The sequence below is a fragment of the Barbatula barbatula genome, assembly GCF_947034865.1.
Source record: "Barbatula barbatula genome assembly, chromosome: 18".
NCBI lineage: Eukaryota > Metazoa > Chordata > Actinopteri > Cypriniformes > Nemacheilidae > Barbatula > Barbatula barbatula.
In genome coordinates this window covers 6,265,323-6,284,449 of record NC_136781.1, presented here as the reverse complement: position 1 = coordinate 6,284,449, position 19,127 = coordinate 6,265,323, and positions in this window count along the sequence as shown.

The following is a 19,127-nucleotide window of genomic DNA, read 5'->3' as shown; positions in this document are numbered from 1 at the left end:
AGAGAGAGATTTAAAACACGGTCTCCACTCAGATGTAAAAGCTCTTTGAAGAAGGATGCTCATCCACTTTACGTGTCCCCCTATAATATTCTCTTTTATCAACCTATCTGTCCATTTCTGCAAATACCATTTGGATCCATTCCATGACACATCTGATAGAAATTAACAGCATTTTGTGACAATTAACCGGGCAGGAAACTACATAGCCTCACATTTCTTCATCTTTTATGAAAGAGGATAGTTAACTTTCTGTCTGTAATTCTTGCGCTTTATTCTTTTTTTCACCTAACGGTCCTTTTTCAGGGGTCATTTATGACGTATTCAAACGCAGACTGAGGCTTTGAAGCTTGGGTTATGAGGCTTTGCGCTGCCTCAGATAGTAACAGCTATCTGACTAACATGTTAATTGATCAATCGCAGATGGGTTTCCGTTTACCTGCCATTTAGAGACACAATAGAGTTATTAGAAATGCATTATATCGCAATAAAAGAATGATAAAAATGGTCAACACTCTGTGAACGCTTGTACACACACAGTAAAATAACAGATACATTCAGTAAAAATATTGTTAAAGTGAATGCCCTTACTTGCAAAAAGTCCGTCAATCAGATTAGATTTAGAATGTTTTTTTTATGTTTTTGTGTAATAAGCATTAGACACTTCTATGATGCTATGACCTTGCAAAGACTAGAATTTTTTTCTGCTGTCCTCTTTCTAGTTTGCACTGCAAAAACTGTAAAGGGAATTACAGGCAAACAGGGCGTAGAAAACTTTTGTAGCTACTACAAAAGAGCGGCGACATCCCATTTTGTTCGGTTTAAAAAAAAGAAGAGGATCAGACTAAGAATTTGTGCTCATCTCAATGAGCAATCCTCAGGTAAACTTTCTGTTTTCTCCTGAGAGCAAGAGAGGGGCACGAAAAAGGAGACTAATTATTCTCAATGACTATAAAGGATCATTAAACGCGAAGACTTAAAGAATACTTCTGAGTTGAGTCTGAGAGGCGACAAAACAGCCTTTTTCTTCTTTCCAAGACAAGCGTTTGTGTATTTCACTAGCAACACACACAAAGGAAGATGCACTCCTACACATTTTATGTTAACCAATTATTGTTGCTCTCACAGGACACGCTGATGCCCTCTGAGGAGATTAGCGTGCTACTGAAGAGGAGAAGGCCAGAGGCTAACAGCAATCTGAAGAGGTGAAGACGCTAAAGAAGAGAAAATGAACAAAAGGTGAAGGAGAAACCTGAATGGCACAAACAGATGAAAAGGGATAAGGAGATGCACTTCGGTTACAAAATTACACTATACACCTTTCTTAGAGTCATTGGTATTTAAAAAGGAGAATACAAGGCAAGCAAATCCTGTCTAGCATTTTGAGCCTTCTAAAGTGCAGTGAACGATTGTGAGTTGTGACATTGACGTGCATCATATTTAAGAGCTGGAGGGAAGAGTCAGTCAGTAAAAGTGATGGATCACAAACAGTATGAACTAGATTTCCTAAAGGAAATACCATGTTAGACGTAGAAGCTTAGACATAGAACGAAGTCTAGGTTGCCTTGACCTTGCAGGTCATACGTAGTTTAATGAATGAATTTGGCATGTAAATAAAATGTATAAAAGAAGTCCAATTTAAATTCAAATGCAAATATCACAATGACGTCATCGCTGGTGGCATTTTTGCTAACGTTCTATTAACGCAGGTCATTGAGGGATTTTACTTTAAACAGCTCAAGCTTAATTAATTGCAAAATTGAATTAATTGCTGAAATAATTAAGCTAATTAATTTGTAGAGAAGAAAAATAAGAATAAAAAGACTATTAACACAGCGCTTGCCTTCCAAGAACTGTAATTACATGCAAGCGGGATATATTTAAAAATGTTAAAATCTCAGCAAGTGAGTTAAAAGTACAGTTCACCCAAAAAGAAATGCTGTCATCATTTACTCACCCTCAAGTTGTTCCAGAACTTTATTAATGTCTTTATTCTGATGAATACAGAGAAAGATATTTGGAAGAATGCTTGTAACCAAACAGCTGTCCACCATTGACCATAGCAGGAAAAATAAAATGCTAGTCATAGCTGCCACAGAACTGTTTGCTTTCCTAAATTCTTCAAAATACCTTTTTTGTGTTCATCAGAACTAAAAAATATATAAAGCAATTTTTTTCCTCCTATGGTAGTCAATGCAGGCCAAGAACTGTTTGGTTACAAGCATTCTTCCAAATATATTTCTCTGTGTTCATCAAAACAAAAAAATTTATATAGATTTGGAACAACTTAAAGGTGAGTAAACTGTTCCTTTAAGACCTAACATGCATTGTGTCACTTAACAAAGCAGATTAATCTGATTGATCCGAAGAAACTGAAGCATTAACCGCACATAAAAGAATAATAAATGTAGTAATAACCAAAAACACATTCAAGACATCTTCCCCTTCACCCCATTCTCTGTATCTCTCTCCTCCCCTTATCCATTCTCTCCTTTCTCCTCTTTCCTCCCATTAATCATATTTGTTCACATTACCGAAGAGAAGGTTGAGTAACACCGTTGATAGGAGTCTTAATTTAACAGACAACCAAAACCTGTGTGAAGATCAAACATCCTATCTGTTTAGTGCTCAAATATCCCCGTCATTTAGCACAGATAGCAAATTAGATTTTTCCAGCATTTTGTACCTTTCCCTGTAATTGAATTGTGCACCTCATAACTAAAGGAGCGGGTATACTTGACTTTCTGCGTCTGTCTCGAGCATTCTCTTCGCGGATTAAAGCATGGACGTCCGAGTTCGACATATGAGCAATAGAAATAAGTATGTGTGCTCTACCAGACCGTCAGAGGGCAGCGCTAAGTGGCGTGCAAATTAATGATAGAGGAAGTAATTCGCCATTGCCAACAATCCGAGCAAACAGAAAGACAACAAAGAACAACAGTATGGAAAAGGATATGCTTCTCAATTTATTGTTCTTTGTTTGAGCTTGTTTGAGCTTGTTTGAGCGGCACTCTGCACACTTTCTGTATGTGGATTGACCCCTAGTGGGCTAGTGCACTTTTCCGTGCATGCGCTGTTTACACGTCACGTCCGTGTGGTCTCAAAAAATGTGTCGTGGACCTTTCTCATGACGACAATCGCGTCATGCGAATGGCACGCAAACGCGGATGGACGGACCATACCTCGGCCTTAAACTTTATCTCCAAAAACAGATCGACACTACGCAGTGTTAAAGAATCTTTTGTAAGCAGTCATGCATGACTTTGAGGTATGGACAGCATAAAGCCTTTAATGAACATAATGTTTAGAGGGGACCAATTAATGCTTGGCTGTGTATGTGCTTGTTTTTGTAGGCTAAAGTCGGGTTACTAACAGATACACAAATAACTGCAATTTGTCAGCCGTTCAACTATCCTACATTAGGTCAGCTTAATGGCACAGAAACATGATTTAAATAGCTCAAATTAATGTTGTATAAAATTAGTGAGGTCTATTTAAATCAATCCCATTTCAAGCTTATTTCTTCTGTCAGATCTCTCTCTTTCTCATTTTTTGTCAAAATCTCATTTTCAATCTCTGCCTGTGATTTTAGTACCTCCATTCCTCACTTCTTCTTCACACTCATTCTCGTTCAGTATAATCTATCATAATTTGAGAACGTAAAGCCTCAGGTATTCAGCTGAGTTACATATTTCAGTGTCAGTGCACTGTACACATGCATGCAAAGTCTGTATTCTTCCTTTCTTTTTATTCGAGTCGTGTTCTCCAATAAAGAAAACACCCTTGAAATAGCATACAAGATATACATTTGCTTGATAAGGAAAGAGTTTGGGCATGTTTCAGAGACATTTAAAACATTACCAGATATTTACATTAGCTCCTTCTCTGCCATTGGCAGGATTTTCAACATTTATGACACAGCAGATTTCCGTTTTTCTTTTGTCATTTATAATAAGCCTTTTACAGTTTCTCTTGTTATCACTGATACACAGTTGGGTCAACATCATGTGAAAGTACACCCAATATCCAATCCGGACAATCTGTTCAAATCAATGCTTTTTTGGGTCAGAATGTTGAATCTTTTAAGAAATATAACTAAATTCTCAAATATGTGTTTTGCTTGTTTAAAAGCAGAGGCTCTGTTCTCTTATTTAATATTATGTCTGTTTATGTTATATATGTTGTATGTTCAGTTTTGTGAAAAATGCTTGCGCTGGCAACTTGATTAGAAATGCGATCGGGTAGGGGTTATGACAGAAAAAATATATAATGGCTCAGTTCAAATAAACTAATTATCTCAAACTAACTTTTCTATTCAAGCTTATATGCTATTTTTTAGGATGTTTAAATGTAGAAAACAAGATAAAAATACTAATAATTTATTTTATCAAAGCTAGAATTAGGTACACTCTCCATCCTAGGGCAGACAGCAGGTGCCCTGGGCTCATACACTTCCCCCGAGACTAATTTGCCTAACTCTAAATCAATCACTTAACCAATGAAATCAGCCTATCGCATTGTTTGTTGCTCATAGATGCTCACACTAGGAATGAGTTTTATTTCGCTCTGTTTATGAGGCATAATAAAATGTTAAATGAACTTCCAGAGGGAGTGGAGACAGAGAGAAGACTCAAGGTTTATTCAGCGACGTTCACAAATTGCGTTTACTACTGAGCAATATTGTAGAAACTGAACGCTGAATACACCCTCTAGCCAAATATCAAGTGAGTGTTTGCAGAAAATGCTGAAATATGTAAGCACGCTGCTTCAGAGCTGCAGAACTATTTTTGTCAATTCAACAAACCTTCACAGTATTGTACTAAATAAAGTGATAGTAGTAATTCGGGGTAGAAATCTAAAAGGTGTCAAAAGAAGTTGGCACCTTCAGACTCACCATCCTTATTAAGGCTGAAAAAGATGATTTCCCATTTTGTGGCTGCTAGGATACAAGCAATATTTATTTGCTTTGAACAGATTTTCTTTACTGAGACTGCTTTCTGGCACTTGGCGGCAACAATTGTAGCGAGATAAAAAATGGTCATGAATTTGTGCAGGTCTCAGTTCCTAAAATAGATTGATTTAAATGTTATTCAATTTGTTTGTGGACATTTTATTTGCGTCTACAAAGCATAAGACCTTTATTTTTTAAGTGTGGAGCATTAAGTACTTTTTTGGTTAGATTTTTGATTCATTCTCATTTAAATTGACATGTGCTGTAATGCAGTGTATACATTTTGTCGAATATTCCTGGTGCTTTTACCTATTTTTACGGGACACTACTTTGATGTATGAAAAGAGCACAGAAACTTTTTGTTTGCACAGAAAAAATCTATTTCAACACATTTGAAATGACATGTGGGTGAGTAAAGATGTTAGCACAGAGGTTTCATTTTAGGTTGAACTATTTCTTTAAATATAGCACAATTTAATCTAATATAGAGTCAATACAAGTACACAAACAACTGAATTGCTTCCATTTATCTACATTTATGTCAATACTACCATCATAAGCACAAGCCCACGTTTAATCATGTTAAATAAACCTTCTCACTATTTCTTTTAATCTACATATATAAATCTACAACATTTGACCCGTTCCTCTTCTGCACATCTGCAATGCAAGAATAACCAATTCTCCTTTCTTAGTTGCGAAACCGCCGTGAAACACGAGTAAGCAAGTGTTTGTATTCTCATTCCACTGACGGTCTCCTATAGGCGATTTATCTCTGATAATAAAAGTGTTACTCGCTTAACCTTGCCGTTCATCACTCCGTAAGAGCTTTTTACCTGTATCGTCCTCACGAAGCTAGACGGCTCATAAAACATTGCTAATTAAAAGCTACTTTAGAGCTTTGGCTGACCAGGTTGTTGTCTCTTTTCTCGAAAAACCACCAGCATACCTAAACAAAGCGAACAGGCAAGCACAGAGCCTCAGAGAAATGTTTATAATGTAAATTAGCTCACGCCGCTCCTCAGCATCCTGTAAACAGTCAGAGTTCTCCTCCCGAGCACTGCTCTTTATGATTATCTCTATTATCATTTCACATCATTCTCTTTCCTTCTCCCCAAGGCTTCGTCAGTTTAACTGGAAAGCGGCAATTAAACCCACTCAGGGGTCAGAGGGCGAGGAGACATGCGCGATCACAAAGGAACGAAGAGAACGCGCAAAGAAAGACAGAAAGTGAAAGCACTGTGCTCTAGGTCTTTTGTAAAACTCGCAATCTCAGGGACCCATCTCATCAGCGGGGTCACACTCCTTAGAGAATGAAAAGCTCATTTTCTTTTGATGAAGAGTTGGAGGAATGCTCGTTCTTGGTCCCTCTACTCAGAGAACTGTTCATTCTTAGCAGGAGGCAGGGCAGGAGAGGCACTTCTTTCTGTCCACTACAGCAGGGCCAAACCCAGAGAACATGTTAGGGTGATCACCTCTGGTACATGACAGATGTTTCATACTATAAGCAGCCCCATGGACCAGCAGATCAAAAGTTAGGAAGAGAAGCTGGAGAGAAATAAAAGGAAGTGGCGATGAAGCTAGCTTACACTGACCCAAGTAAACACGAACAACCGACAGTTGTTGATTTTGTTAGATCAGTTTGTTAACCCGGTTGGTGTTTGGCTTGACCGACTGAACATGTTTAATCTACATGTGTAGGGTCTTGGAATGTTTGAGCAGTCTGGTATGACTCTATAACAAACAAGCCATGACGTAATCCCACTTCATTATGAATCGTTGCCATGACAATGAGGCAAGCATCTCACCAACTGAATAGAAACAAATGTGCTTACATATTTGCAGCTATTGGCCTCTAAATGAATAGTCAGAATGAGCAAATAACAAATTTATAAAATGCACTAACTATTCAAAGAAAATAATTATATTAAACATGTTTACTATCACACTGCAACACTTCCATTGCATGTCGAAAAGATGCAGTTTGTTGGTGACGTGCAACCGTGCTTCAAACCGTTCTACACACAACAAACAATTGTGAACGTTTGAAGGAATGTTAAGAGACAAAGGTGGAAAGAAGCAGCCAGCAGATTTAAAGTGATAAAAATCAGACAGGTGGCATAAGAGTGCAATTTGAAGCAAACCAGCTCATGGTTTGATGGTGCTTCAAAGTGGTTTGCGAATGTTGCAAATGTTGTGGAGTATATTCAGAAGTGATTATATTGTCTGTAATCATTTGTAACTGTTGTACGGGTTGGCTTTCATCTATTGTCATGCATTGTGTCGAAATGTCACACATAGTGAGAATGTAAATTGCGAGTTCTCAGAGACGATCAGATCTAGCTGTATGAAAAGATGCCAAACTGTGCATCAGAACAAAGAGAGACTCAAAGCAAAACAAGTCTATTTTCTCCCCCTCTCTGAAACACATGCATAAACTCACACATATGGCCAAATATGCTAATCTGCTTTGTGCTGCCTCACAGTTTTGATTCTATTTCAACATTGCAAGATTCAGTCTTACAATACAGTAACAACTACCGAACCTATGATACAACATTTGCCACAATATTACAGTGTATCCATATGTTAGTATAATCTAAGAAATATCATATGTCTTTTCAGGAGTTTTAGAAGCGACTTAACAATGACAAAAGTTATGCTTAGATTTGCTGAGACATGTATGCAAAAGGCAGACATTTCTAAAACAGTTTTCACCAAATTCTCCCAAAACCAAATTACTGTAACTGGGCCATGCCCTTCACTTAAATTGTATTGCTCAATAACCTCACTGTATGTCAGTAACCCTTTCAATTATTTTCCTCCCAAAATTCGATACTTCAATGAAACATAACAAGCTCCTGAAAGTGCAACCTGTGAGCAATAACAGGTTTAGCTAACTTGAGGAAAGATTTTTCAGCAATTGTCTCACAAAAAGTATTGCTAGGACAGACACACAAAGTCCACTTCTCTGGCGTAGAGTCAGACAGTGGGCACCATAAATGGGTAAATGAAGGTTGGACATTTTCCTATCTATGTCCAGCATGCCATCCGTCTGCTCTCCAAACACTGGGACTGAGAAGGAGAAGGCTGACATTTGAGAATGTCCATAATCCTGAAAGGCAATAATAGCCAAACCGTTCAGTTTAGGAATTGAAGAAGCTTTATTGCCAGACTCCACTCACACCAATTTAGCCTTAACCAAAACTCACTCAGATCCTTTATTCATCCTAAATAATGTCCTTTTCCCCTCTCACATATATATTAAACAGTGTCTTTTCCTCATGGCGGCTGCCTGGCACTGTTTTCGAGTTATCATTTGGTTTCATCAGCACATTGCAATTTATCAAGAGATTCATAAAGAACATGATATGGACCCACAATGCCCCCTTGTGGTTACATATATAACTTTGTTTTGTTGCTCACAAGGGAGACCCACTGAGGAAGGGAAATATTGTGGATGGATAACACAATTTTGCAGTGAGACAGTATCATTCAGAGGCTTGTGTGGTATTTGGAGCTACATTCAATATTGACCCTGATCATGCAACGTTTGATTATAAAGAATCACAGTTGAGCGATCTGTGATTTAATATTAGCACGTTCGTGAATTGTTAAAATCACCAGCCTTCTGATGGAAACACACCAGAGCTTTCTTTGATCTTCTGGACAATTGTCGCCTATTCCACAAAACATACAGCTCTACTATCTATGTTTTGGGTTCGCAGGAAGAGATTAAATTTCCAGCAGTTACTGTGACAGGACTGAATATAGCTGCAAAAGATGACTCTCTGGGCAATGCACGGCACAGTTCAAATCTTCAAAAGGTAAGTGCTAGTCCTTCACTCTAATTCCTATAATAATGTGTTATGTTATACATCTATGCCCACTTCACATACTGTTATTTGTCCCTTTCAAATCCCACCTCTAAAAACGACTTTTGACCTGGTATTTTCAGTGTCTTCGTATGTTTCTCCATTCTCCTGCTTTGTTTTCTTTACTTTTGTACCTTTTGTCAGCGCTAGGTAAGAAAGATATCACAACTATGCAAGGATGTTTGCCAATGTCTGTGTGTTTGAGTGTGTTAGAGAGAGAGAGAGAGATAGAGAGTAAGAAAGAAAGAAAGAAAGAAAGAAAGAAAGAAAGAAAGAAAGAAAGAAAGAAAGAAAGAAAGAAAGAAAGAAAGAAAGAAAGAAAGAAAGAAAGAAAGAAAGAAAGAAAGAAAGAAAGAAAGAAAGAAAGAAAGAAAGAAAGAAAGAAAGAAAGAAAGAAAGAAAGAAAGAAAGAAAGAAAGAAAGAAAGAAAGAAAGAAAGAAAGGAAACTGTGTATGTTTGACTGACCATAAGCTTTGATGTTTCACACCTTCTGAAGTGGGCCTTCTTCGGGTGTCTAAAGTGGAGAGGTCCTGGAACTGTAGGGAAAGACGGATGTGTTCAAAGACTATGTTTCTTTCCCTCCATCTTCTCCTTTACCTTAGTATGCCTATTGGTGCTTTTCCACTGCATAGTACTGCACGGTATAGCTTACTTTTGGGGGGTTTTCCACTGGGTACAGGACCTCGTACCTTTTTTAGTGCCACCTCGGTTGAGGTTCCAAGCGTATTGTACCGACACCAAAATGTGACGTGTTTACACACAGATCACTGATTGGGCAGAGAGAATCATTACCAGCCTTATTGGATTTGCAACACTTGAATACGCATTTTAATATGTAATATTGGTATTTCGTTATATGCTTTGTAACCATAATATAGAGATTAAGACCCTTAACGCTAAATGCCACATTTATCGTTGTCTGCTCTTTGCTGTAAGATTTCCCAAACTCTCTGGTATTTAAGTAGTATTTTGTTTCTGTGTTTATGTTGCGTTCACAATGATGCTACGGCAGTAGAGGCATCGCGCAACTATGACGGTAAGTTTATAATCACCACTATTCATTGAAGCCAATGGCACACACGCAATGCGTTCTGTTTCTTTCGTTCTGTTAAAGTCACCATGAAAGGGAAGTTGCGATTGACTACTTTTCCATATTGTGACGTATATCCGACCTAAGCGGCTTCTGAAATTAGAAACAAATGTAGGGTGGGGCTTTATTTTGCCCTTCCCTTTTTGATTGGTTTGTTGTGAGTTTTGGCCTAGAGACGAAGGCTAAAAATGGCTGGCCATTGGACAGTATAGTCCTACCTCTTTTTGTTGCTTACGTCATTTGGTGAAGAGTTAAAACTTTTGTTGTTTAAACTCTGTGGTGCTATTTGGCTTAAATGTGAGTTTGTTGCATTCTATCTGTTTGTCCGAGTCCGAATGATGTCAGCTTAGCATGCACGATGTGGCCTTTATGGTAAATGCCGGTTACACCACCACGCCATGTCCCTCTGGCGCAATAAAACAATATTCAATTGTTGATGCTGTAGATGTGGATCTGTAGATTATAAGAATCACATCCATAGGATTAAATAAATAAAAACGCCAACCTTCACAATCTTTGATTCGTTTGATTACACATATTTTTTCTGTCTACATCATTTGATATTGTTTTATTGTCTTTTGCTGTGTTTGCTGAAGTGACCTTGAGCTTGGACAGTAAAAAACATATACTATACAATAGCCTACAGTATATACAAACCTAACATTTGCATTATATGTTTCGCCAGTCCCTGAAATGAACAGGAGTTCTAAGTAATAACTCTAAAAATTATTATTATTGGTCCAAAAAAATTTAAGATGGACTCATGGAAGAAACCAGGTTGAGTTTTGTGATTACATTTGCTGCCTTTAATAATAAAAGTAATACATTTGTTCATAAATAAAAACAGGCACAATTAGAGGGACAGTTAATCTTTCATTACTTTTAACTGCTTAGGTTGTTTATGGCAGTGATGTCATGCTGCTTTTTGAAGATTCTGGGAACAGTGATTGTGGACTCATTCAAAACTAATGGCTGAGGACTCAGACAGTACTGAAACCTTGTCTCTGACCACAAAGCAAAACCCGCAGCCCGGGCACACACTGACACAAATACACAGTTGGGAAAGCTTCACAAAAAGTTCATTGCAACTAAATCACTTTTTCATACTTCGAGTCTCCAGAGGTCTATTCTGTCTGTCAGCTTTTGTGGAAGGCGCCGTCTTAATGAAAATATTCTCTTGATTTCTCTCTGTCCTCTCGTCGTACAGACTCGCACACTGTAGTCACTCAGATGAAAGTTCAGCCGTTCTTCTGGGACATTATGAACCAGACAGCTTTTCGTTTAAATTTCAAGATTTCCTGCGCAATCTTCGGACACGGGCAACGTCCCGTCAAATAACGTGTTCCCAATCCTTTACATCTCACACAGAACATTCATATACAAAGTGTCAAGCATGTTAGACGAGACAGGATCGTAGATTTGCTTTGCAGAGACCAGTCTGATAGAATTGAGACCAGAGACGAATGCTCATAAACAGGCTTTTTAATAACTCATTTAATTTCATGTGCTGCGTTGTATATTAACTACAACAAGCCCAAACCTGTCACACTCAAACACATCACAGCAAAGCTGACTAAATGACTCATCTCAATTGTTGTGTCCGCATGTGGGGGAGAGAACAAAGAGAGACAGATTAGATGCAGGTCTCTGTATATGACCTACAGCACAGCAGGTTTTTATTTCTATGCCTGTCTGACTTATATATTTGCCACCTGTACACACACACACACAGACTCGTAGCCGTACATGCTTACATTCACACTCTTGCTTTCATCATGAGCCAGTATATTGTATAGTCAATTGAGCTGCATTTGCAGACAAAACTGTTTTGACAATGATGCATTGAGTAGAAATTCAGTGATGTATGTATGTGCATATGAGAGATCCGAGAGCGGAGATATCAGCCAATTCAATCTGCCAAGATGCTTGGAAAATCTGCCAGGCTTGATTAAGCTCTCATATAAATTGCACAACAAGCAAAGCAGTCATGTTTGAGATCAATTAACCCCCGGAACACATGAAGAACTAATATAAACACAGAGAGGAACTAATACAGGCTGCTTGAAAAATAACTGTACATACAAATTGACAAACAACAAATATAAGAGCCGGGGCAAGTTGTCACACTTTCTATGAAGTGAATATTTCTCAGGGTGAAGTCAATTTCTGTAAAGGCCTGTTCCTTAAAGCTAATTTAATTAAATTTTCATATTATAAACAGATTTTATTTTTTTAGTAGTACATTAACCCAAAAAGCAAATATATAATATTAGACTTTTCATGTGGAGGATAAAACTCACAAAAATGTTATTTAAGTGAAGTTAGAATACACATACAGAATCACCGCTAGAGAAAATACTTGTGTAATTCACTAAAAACTCTTCAAATGTGGCCCTTAAAACAGTTTCCCAGTGTGACAACTTGCCCGAGTGTCCTACACACACACAAGTTGATTCATCATACTCACACTCGGCTTTCTCTGTAGTGTCACCACTGTCGAACACCCCAGTACACCAGACATCTCAAGGAGAGCGAGCGGGAGGAAGAGAGAGAGAAGGAGAACAGCATGCAAAGAAGTGAAAACCAAATACAAGCTTCATATTCAGAGGAAGAGGCAGAAGAGATGAAAAATGGGAGGATAGATTACATAGACAGAGAGATGGAGAACTTTTATCTCTACCTTAAGGGGACTGACATGGCAGGGGCCCCAATGAGACAGCTCCTCCACTGTAGTCCATTTGTCTCCCTGTTCTAGTCTGTCTCTTAGGAACAAAATCAATATATCTAACCTTTTCAGCAGCCGGAGGCTTAGCGCACACATACACGCACTGACACACAGTCTTCACCTCACCTTGCCACTGCTGAGTAAGATTTAGTAAATCACATATCACCTGCTGTTGTTCATCCAGAGACATGAGGGCTAGATGGCACATATATGGCCAAACGCACGCACGCATGCACACACACACACACACAGAGACACTACATGAAATATGGATATGAAAAAATGCATATAAACACAGAGGCACAGTGCCATCTGTAGGCCACTATGCGAAATACAGCTTTTGCATGGGTAGTGATAGCATTACACAAATGTTAAGTCAAGTTTGGGTCAAAAAAGAGCAAACTGGCTTATCGTTATGATGTCTTTCTGTATCAGATATTCGATACACACATGAGGCTGTGCCTCTATTAATCATTGTTTCATGATACATCTTTACGTGATTGCCACGGCAACCCTGACAGCTGACAAAATCAGCAACATCCTTCATTATAATTCTTGGAGGAGAGAATACTAGAGACCTCTCAGCCTGACTGCCTTGTGTCTGCCAGGCTACAAGTACACTACGAGGCCAAAGAGTTGAACCTCGGGAATCAATCATAAGTCTAGACTCTGAGGCCAAAATGAGACCAAATTGGCCATGTTGCATGCAGCCGTGGCCCTGCAGTTAGCAGTTATTACATATGCTATCAATCATCGTACCCAAAGTATTTAACAACTGGAAATTTCATAAGTTATCTTGTAAAGGTTAGGATGTATCTGTTTGAATAAAAAAAGGATTTGGGAGGCATAAAAGTGGGTGTGGCTTAAATAAAAAGGCTTATTTTTATTTTATTGTATTGACCATTAAAAATGCATTTAAAGTGTCACTTATGTACATTATTCTCCCCCCATATTGGCACAATTTTAAAAGGGATAGTTCTCTCGAAAATGAAAATTCTGTCATTGAGTTGCATTGTTTTTGAGTCCATACTGTAGAAGGGAACAGCCAGAATTTTAAAACTATCCCTTTAAAATGATTTATTGGTTCTGTACCTTTATACAAAACTAAATGACAAGCGTGCGACTTCACAGTACTTATGTGTCAGGTTTGTCTATATTGTGGGGACCAAACGTCCATAAGGACTGTAAATCCATGAAAACCAGTGAACCCCACAAAGGAAAAAGCTTCATAAACATTCATGAGTACTTGTTTTTACTGTCATTATTTGTGCTTTTCATTTGAGTTATTCAGGCATGATGTGCACATCCTAAATATGTGGATTGATTAACTATTAGTACACTAAGAATTAATGACTGTTTTCCCTTGTTTTATCTTGGATATTATGTGCCGCTTTGCCTCCGCTGTCACTGAGGTAGCAGGTTTTTCAATATTAGTTCAGTGATACCTCCCTGTAGCTATCCATTTTCATTCAATTCGGGGAGAAAAAAAACACCTCCAGAGACATTAGCTATGGCTGAGTGAAATAATTCATCACAGCGAGCTCTTCAGATGCTCCGGCGTTTCGGCAAGCAACATTAATGTATTGTTCTCTAAACATGATACTCTCATTTCTCAAACAGCAGAACGCTGCTGCTCTGGGATAAACCTTCACACCCTAAAACCTAATCTTGGGCACTATTAAAGAAATAGTTCTGCTCAACCAGGATCAGAAGAAACTGGGGAGCGAGAGAGAGCAGCCGGCATTTTCCTTGAGAGCGGAGATACACCTGAAGGATTGAAAGCAGGCCTATTTGACTTTTATGTAAGAGGTCGTGTAGGTTGAGACTTTAGAATTGAGAATTAAAAACACTGCGACTTCATCAGTATTCTGCAAGAAAACACACAGATACACACAAATCCAGCCCAACAGAAACTATCGCTCTCAACACACAAACATTAGCATCCGTATATAATTCCCGCCCTGTGGTGAACCTCTCCAGCGAGGGAAAATTGATGATCAAAATCATGGTTCCGTCACAATAACATCTGGCCCCCAAATGCGCTTTCAGTTCTGTGTTTTTGAACCAAATCTCCTCACCTATGCCTCAAGGTTTCATTTAAAGAGGCATAGTGTTAGTATATCCTGCACGTTTGGCTTGCGGCTCTCCACTAAAGAGCCGCCAGAGCGGAACATTCTGAATAAAGAAAGTCATTTAGTTGCATTTTGCTGCCGGACGGAGGAATAAGTGATTGCCCTGGGCTCCTCTCTGCTTGCTCTCAAAAACAAAGTCATAATTGAGGTCTTTGTAGGGGAGAACATTAGACTGTGAAACATTTATGCGCGCGTTCGCCTGCCGAATAATAATGCCAGCGGTGTTGTCTTTTTAATATTAAAAAACACAAACATTTGCACAAGTTTAACTTCCTTTATTACCAAATGCAATAATGAGATGTATGCGCTCTGTGAGAGACGTATAAAGTAGTATTTCATCTATCGCCAACAATGTCAAATGTAGGCGCTATAGGGGGCGTACTAGAATTTAAAGGGATAGTTCATCCACAAATTCTGTCATCAATCACTCATACTCATGTAATTTCATACCTGTAGACATTTTCTGTTCCGATGAACACAAATAAAGATATTTGGAAGAATGTTAGTCATTTTCAGTTCCGGGACATAATTAACTACCATAGTTGGAAGAATTCAATGGTAGTCAAAGGCGCCAAGAACTTCTTCAAAATATCTCATTATGTGTTCAACAGAACAAAAAAATACAATATTTTTCCCCTACTATGGTAGTGGATGATGTCCCAAAACTAAAAGTGCTAACATTCTTCCAAATATCATTCTCTGTGTTCATTGGAACAAAGACAATTAAACAGGTTTGAAACAACCTGAGGGTGAGAAAATTATGACAAAAATGATTTAAGATGCTGACTGTAAGCATCGCTATTGGTGGGGGTAAATTAATGGACCATAAACATCTACACATAAATGAATGCATGTCACAGTAGGGTGTACAGTATCGAGTTGGAAACGCTATCGTCATGAAGAGAGAAACTTGCATGCACGCTGCTGTCATTTCTGCTGTATATCATCATTTATAGGGTTAAAAACCACAGAAAAGGTTAAAAAAAAGTGGCCAGGGTTAAAACCAGGAACAAAGAAGAGACCAAATACTAACCCAGAAAGAGATCAAGATCAAAAACACTGAAAGGAGTGGGGTATTTATTCACAGACTAGTGATAGAAGAAAACTTGTGTAGCAGAAAACTGGAAATTGGGACCATCTCTGCTGTATGTTTGGCAGCTAATGCATTTATCCAACAGAAAGCAGTGTGACAATGTGTATTTGCAGTTACCAGAAGGATTTGAAGACCTTCTTGAAGCTGCTTTGTTTATTTTCTTAAGATTAGCCTCCTTTCCAAAAGTCAAATCATGGAATTTTAATAATAACACTGTAACTCGATTCAATGTAAGGAAGGAAGGAGGCAGGAACCGGCAAACGTAAAAGCAACTTTTAATAACAAACAAACAACAAAACAAAAGGAAAATGCAGACAGCTCCCTCGCGGTCTAGTGCCGGTCACACAAACATAATAAACATAACATAAAGCCCAGGCCTGGTCCTACACTCCTGTCGCTCGTCCCTTTATGCTTCCGGAGCTCCTACGTGAGATATACGTTCCCTCGCGGCTCTCGTCCCGCCTTGTTGTTACAAACACAAACTAAGTTAGTTAATTTAGTCATTTTAGTAGATATTGGTAATATATGCTTCAGTAGAAGCCAGTCAGATGTAAAATTGCAAAAGAAAAATGTACGTCCTTTTCTAAGATTTTTGAAGGTTTGGTTGTCCTACACTGACACCAACAATAGATACACGATCACATCCGGCGCACAAAGCGCACGTAAGAAACAATTATGTCTTTCACTTGGTCGCTTGAAGTTGCAGGACATTGGTCAACGACGCAAGTCAAATTATCCAAACACTACGTCATATATCGAAAATCAAAAAGGGGAAGCGCCTCAGGTTATCCATTTCAAGCTCTATTCATATTTGAAAAATAAAACTAGGTAAACTTTTGCACTTGCTCAAGGCTTGATCACAGAGGCACATACTGTAGCAATGCTCAGCCGTAGCACTGTCGGTTCACTGAAATTTGAACGTTTCTTACTAAACACCGCTGTCGCTTGGTGACTATATAGCTGGCTGAGATTTTAGCATAAGTACGTCATCACCCTTCGTGCATATAGTCTATAAATTCCCGGTCACACTTTTTTGCTTCATTGTCTTCCATTCATATGCATGCGACAGACCGGAAACACAAGCTTCTACTGCAAAGTTTTGCATGTTCTCAGCTGCATATGGCAAATATATGCATGCCCAAACTGCAATGTGTCCGGGGCTTTAAGGCTGAAGCTGTTTCCTTTTTACGCATACGCATAGGCAATAGACAGCGTACAGTGCGTGTGACGCAAATTCCGAAATCAGTGATTTTTATAAATTGCTAATCCCTGGTAAACAATCTTTGCCACTCTTGCAAACAATTATAATTATTTGCCCAAAACACAACGAATGGAGTTAAATGGACACTACATTTACACTGTAAATGTTTTCACATTTGCTTTTTGAAAACTAAACTGCCTTTAATGACTAAAAAGTTTAATATACTGTATCATCTGCATATTGGCCAAGTGAATAAAGTAGGCGGGACATTCTTTACAGGGATGTGAAAGCCAAGAGAGACAGAGAGAGATTTCTTTGCTATATGAAATGTAATCTCCTGTATTGGTTTGTGAGTAATGGAGGCAGATTCAGTATTTCATTAACTTGGCTGAAGTGATGTATCATCCCGCTTTGCTCAGTAACATTGCATTAACTTATTAGCTTTACTTTGTCTCTCTTTCACTTCCTCTCTTTTTTCCCTCGTCTGTCATTGAAGCATAATCACCCTGTAAAAGTAGAGATAATAAACGCGGAATAAATGACCTTGAGAGAGAGAGAGAGAGAGAGAGAGAGAGAGAGAGAGAGAGAGAGAGAGAGAGAGAGAGAGAGAGAGAGAGAGAGAAAGATCCAAGAATTGTGTAATGTTTGTTTTAAAGTAGATAGACTGTGGGTTGTATATGTGGGTGTGAAGGAAGCATTTGATACTTGTGCATGTGTGGGTATTTGCATGTGTATTAATGGCTCTCTGCATGAGTGGAGACAGTTCATTAGTGAAGCTGTCCTCCAACCAATGATAAAGCCTTTTTAATTATGCTTCATGAAACAATATTAAAGATTATTGGGGTGTGTCTAATTTTTCTAGACAGTGCCACTCCTCTCTGGGACAGCTGCCACCGCAGGACGGATGCAAATGACTGGCGGTGGAGCGCACGTCTGAGACACAACAGGACGTCAACTAAGAGAATCACAGCTGACTCAGCTCTTCTAGCCTTTTTAAATGGGGAACAAGGCTTACAGGCAATTTAATCTCAGCAAATACCTCCAGCTAGATGTAGAATGGATACTTGTAGGAGCACTTTTGTCAAATACCAGGTGGTAGCCTATCTTATGGTCAGGAACGAGTGGAATCTGTGGTGTGCTCAGGCAAAACTGCATATTTCATCGGAATTTGAATACCAATCATTCACAAGGTTCTGCACTTCATGTGGCCCTTGTGTGTTCATTTATGAAACATTTTTGAGCAGGACGATTTGAAAGGGAACTTTGTTGAAAATCATTCATTTCTATGTCTAAGTTTAGTTGATTTTGCTTTAAAGTCAACAAATGAATGATTTCTCTCATTAGTATTTCTCTGCATTCCTCTGCATCCATAAATGACACCTTACAACTAAAAATGGAATATTGATAATCTACTCTTTTTTTCTAGTGAAACAAGAAAATGTCAAGGCAAGCTTTTCTTCCATACAACAAAAACAAAGGGTGATGGCTGCCAAGTGCGGTTGTAGTTTTGATTGTTTATTATAAATGTGCTGGCCATTTCAGTCCAGTGTCTGTTGAATTTCAGGGGTGACATAAAGTCATCCAACGGCAATGTGAATGACTGACAGCATGACAAGACACACGCAAACTGTGTTAATAATCAAGGTTTCCGAAATACATGTAAAAGATATTACTGTTGTATTGCTTGAAAGTGAATATGAACTTTCTTTGCAGTATTTGAGGTCTAAATAATACAGAGCATCTTTTCTGTTCTTTTGACCTGTTTCTCCAGGATTTATTTTCTGGAAAAAATGCAAATAGAAACTATATTTATACAAAAAGAATATTTTACCAGCACACATACCTACAAATAGTTTTGAAACGGGATCTTAATTTTTTCATGCGGCTGTATATGTAAAACATTGGCATTGGCACAAAAATTAATAATAATAATCTGCGCTTCCACTTTGGCTTCCACTGCCAAATACAGTACATTTTTTAATCAGTGTGCAGATTCCACATTGGCACATTAATAGCGAACATAAACCTACTATCAGTAGGTTCTAACGTGATCATTCTATGA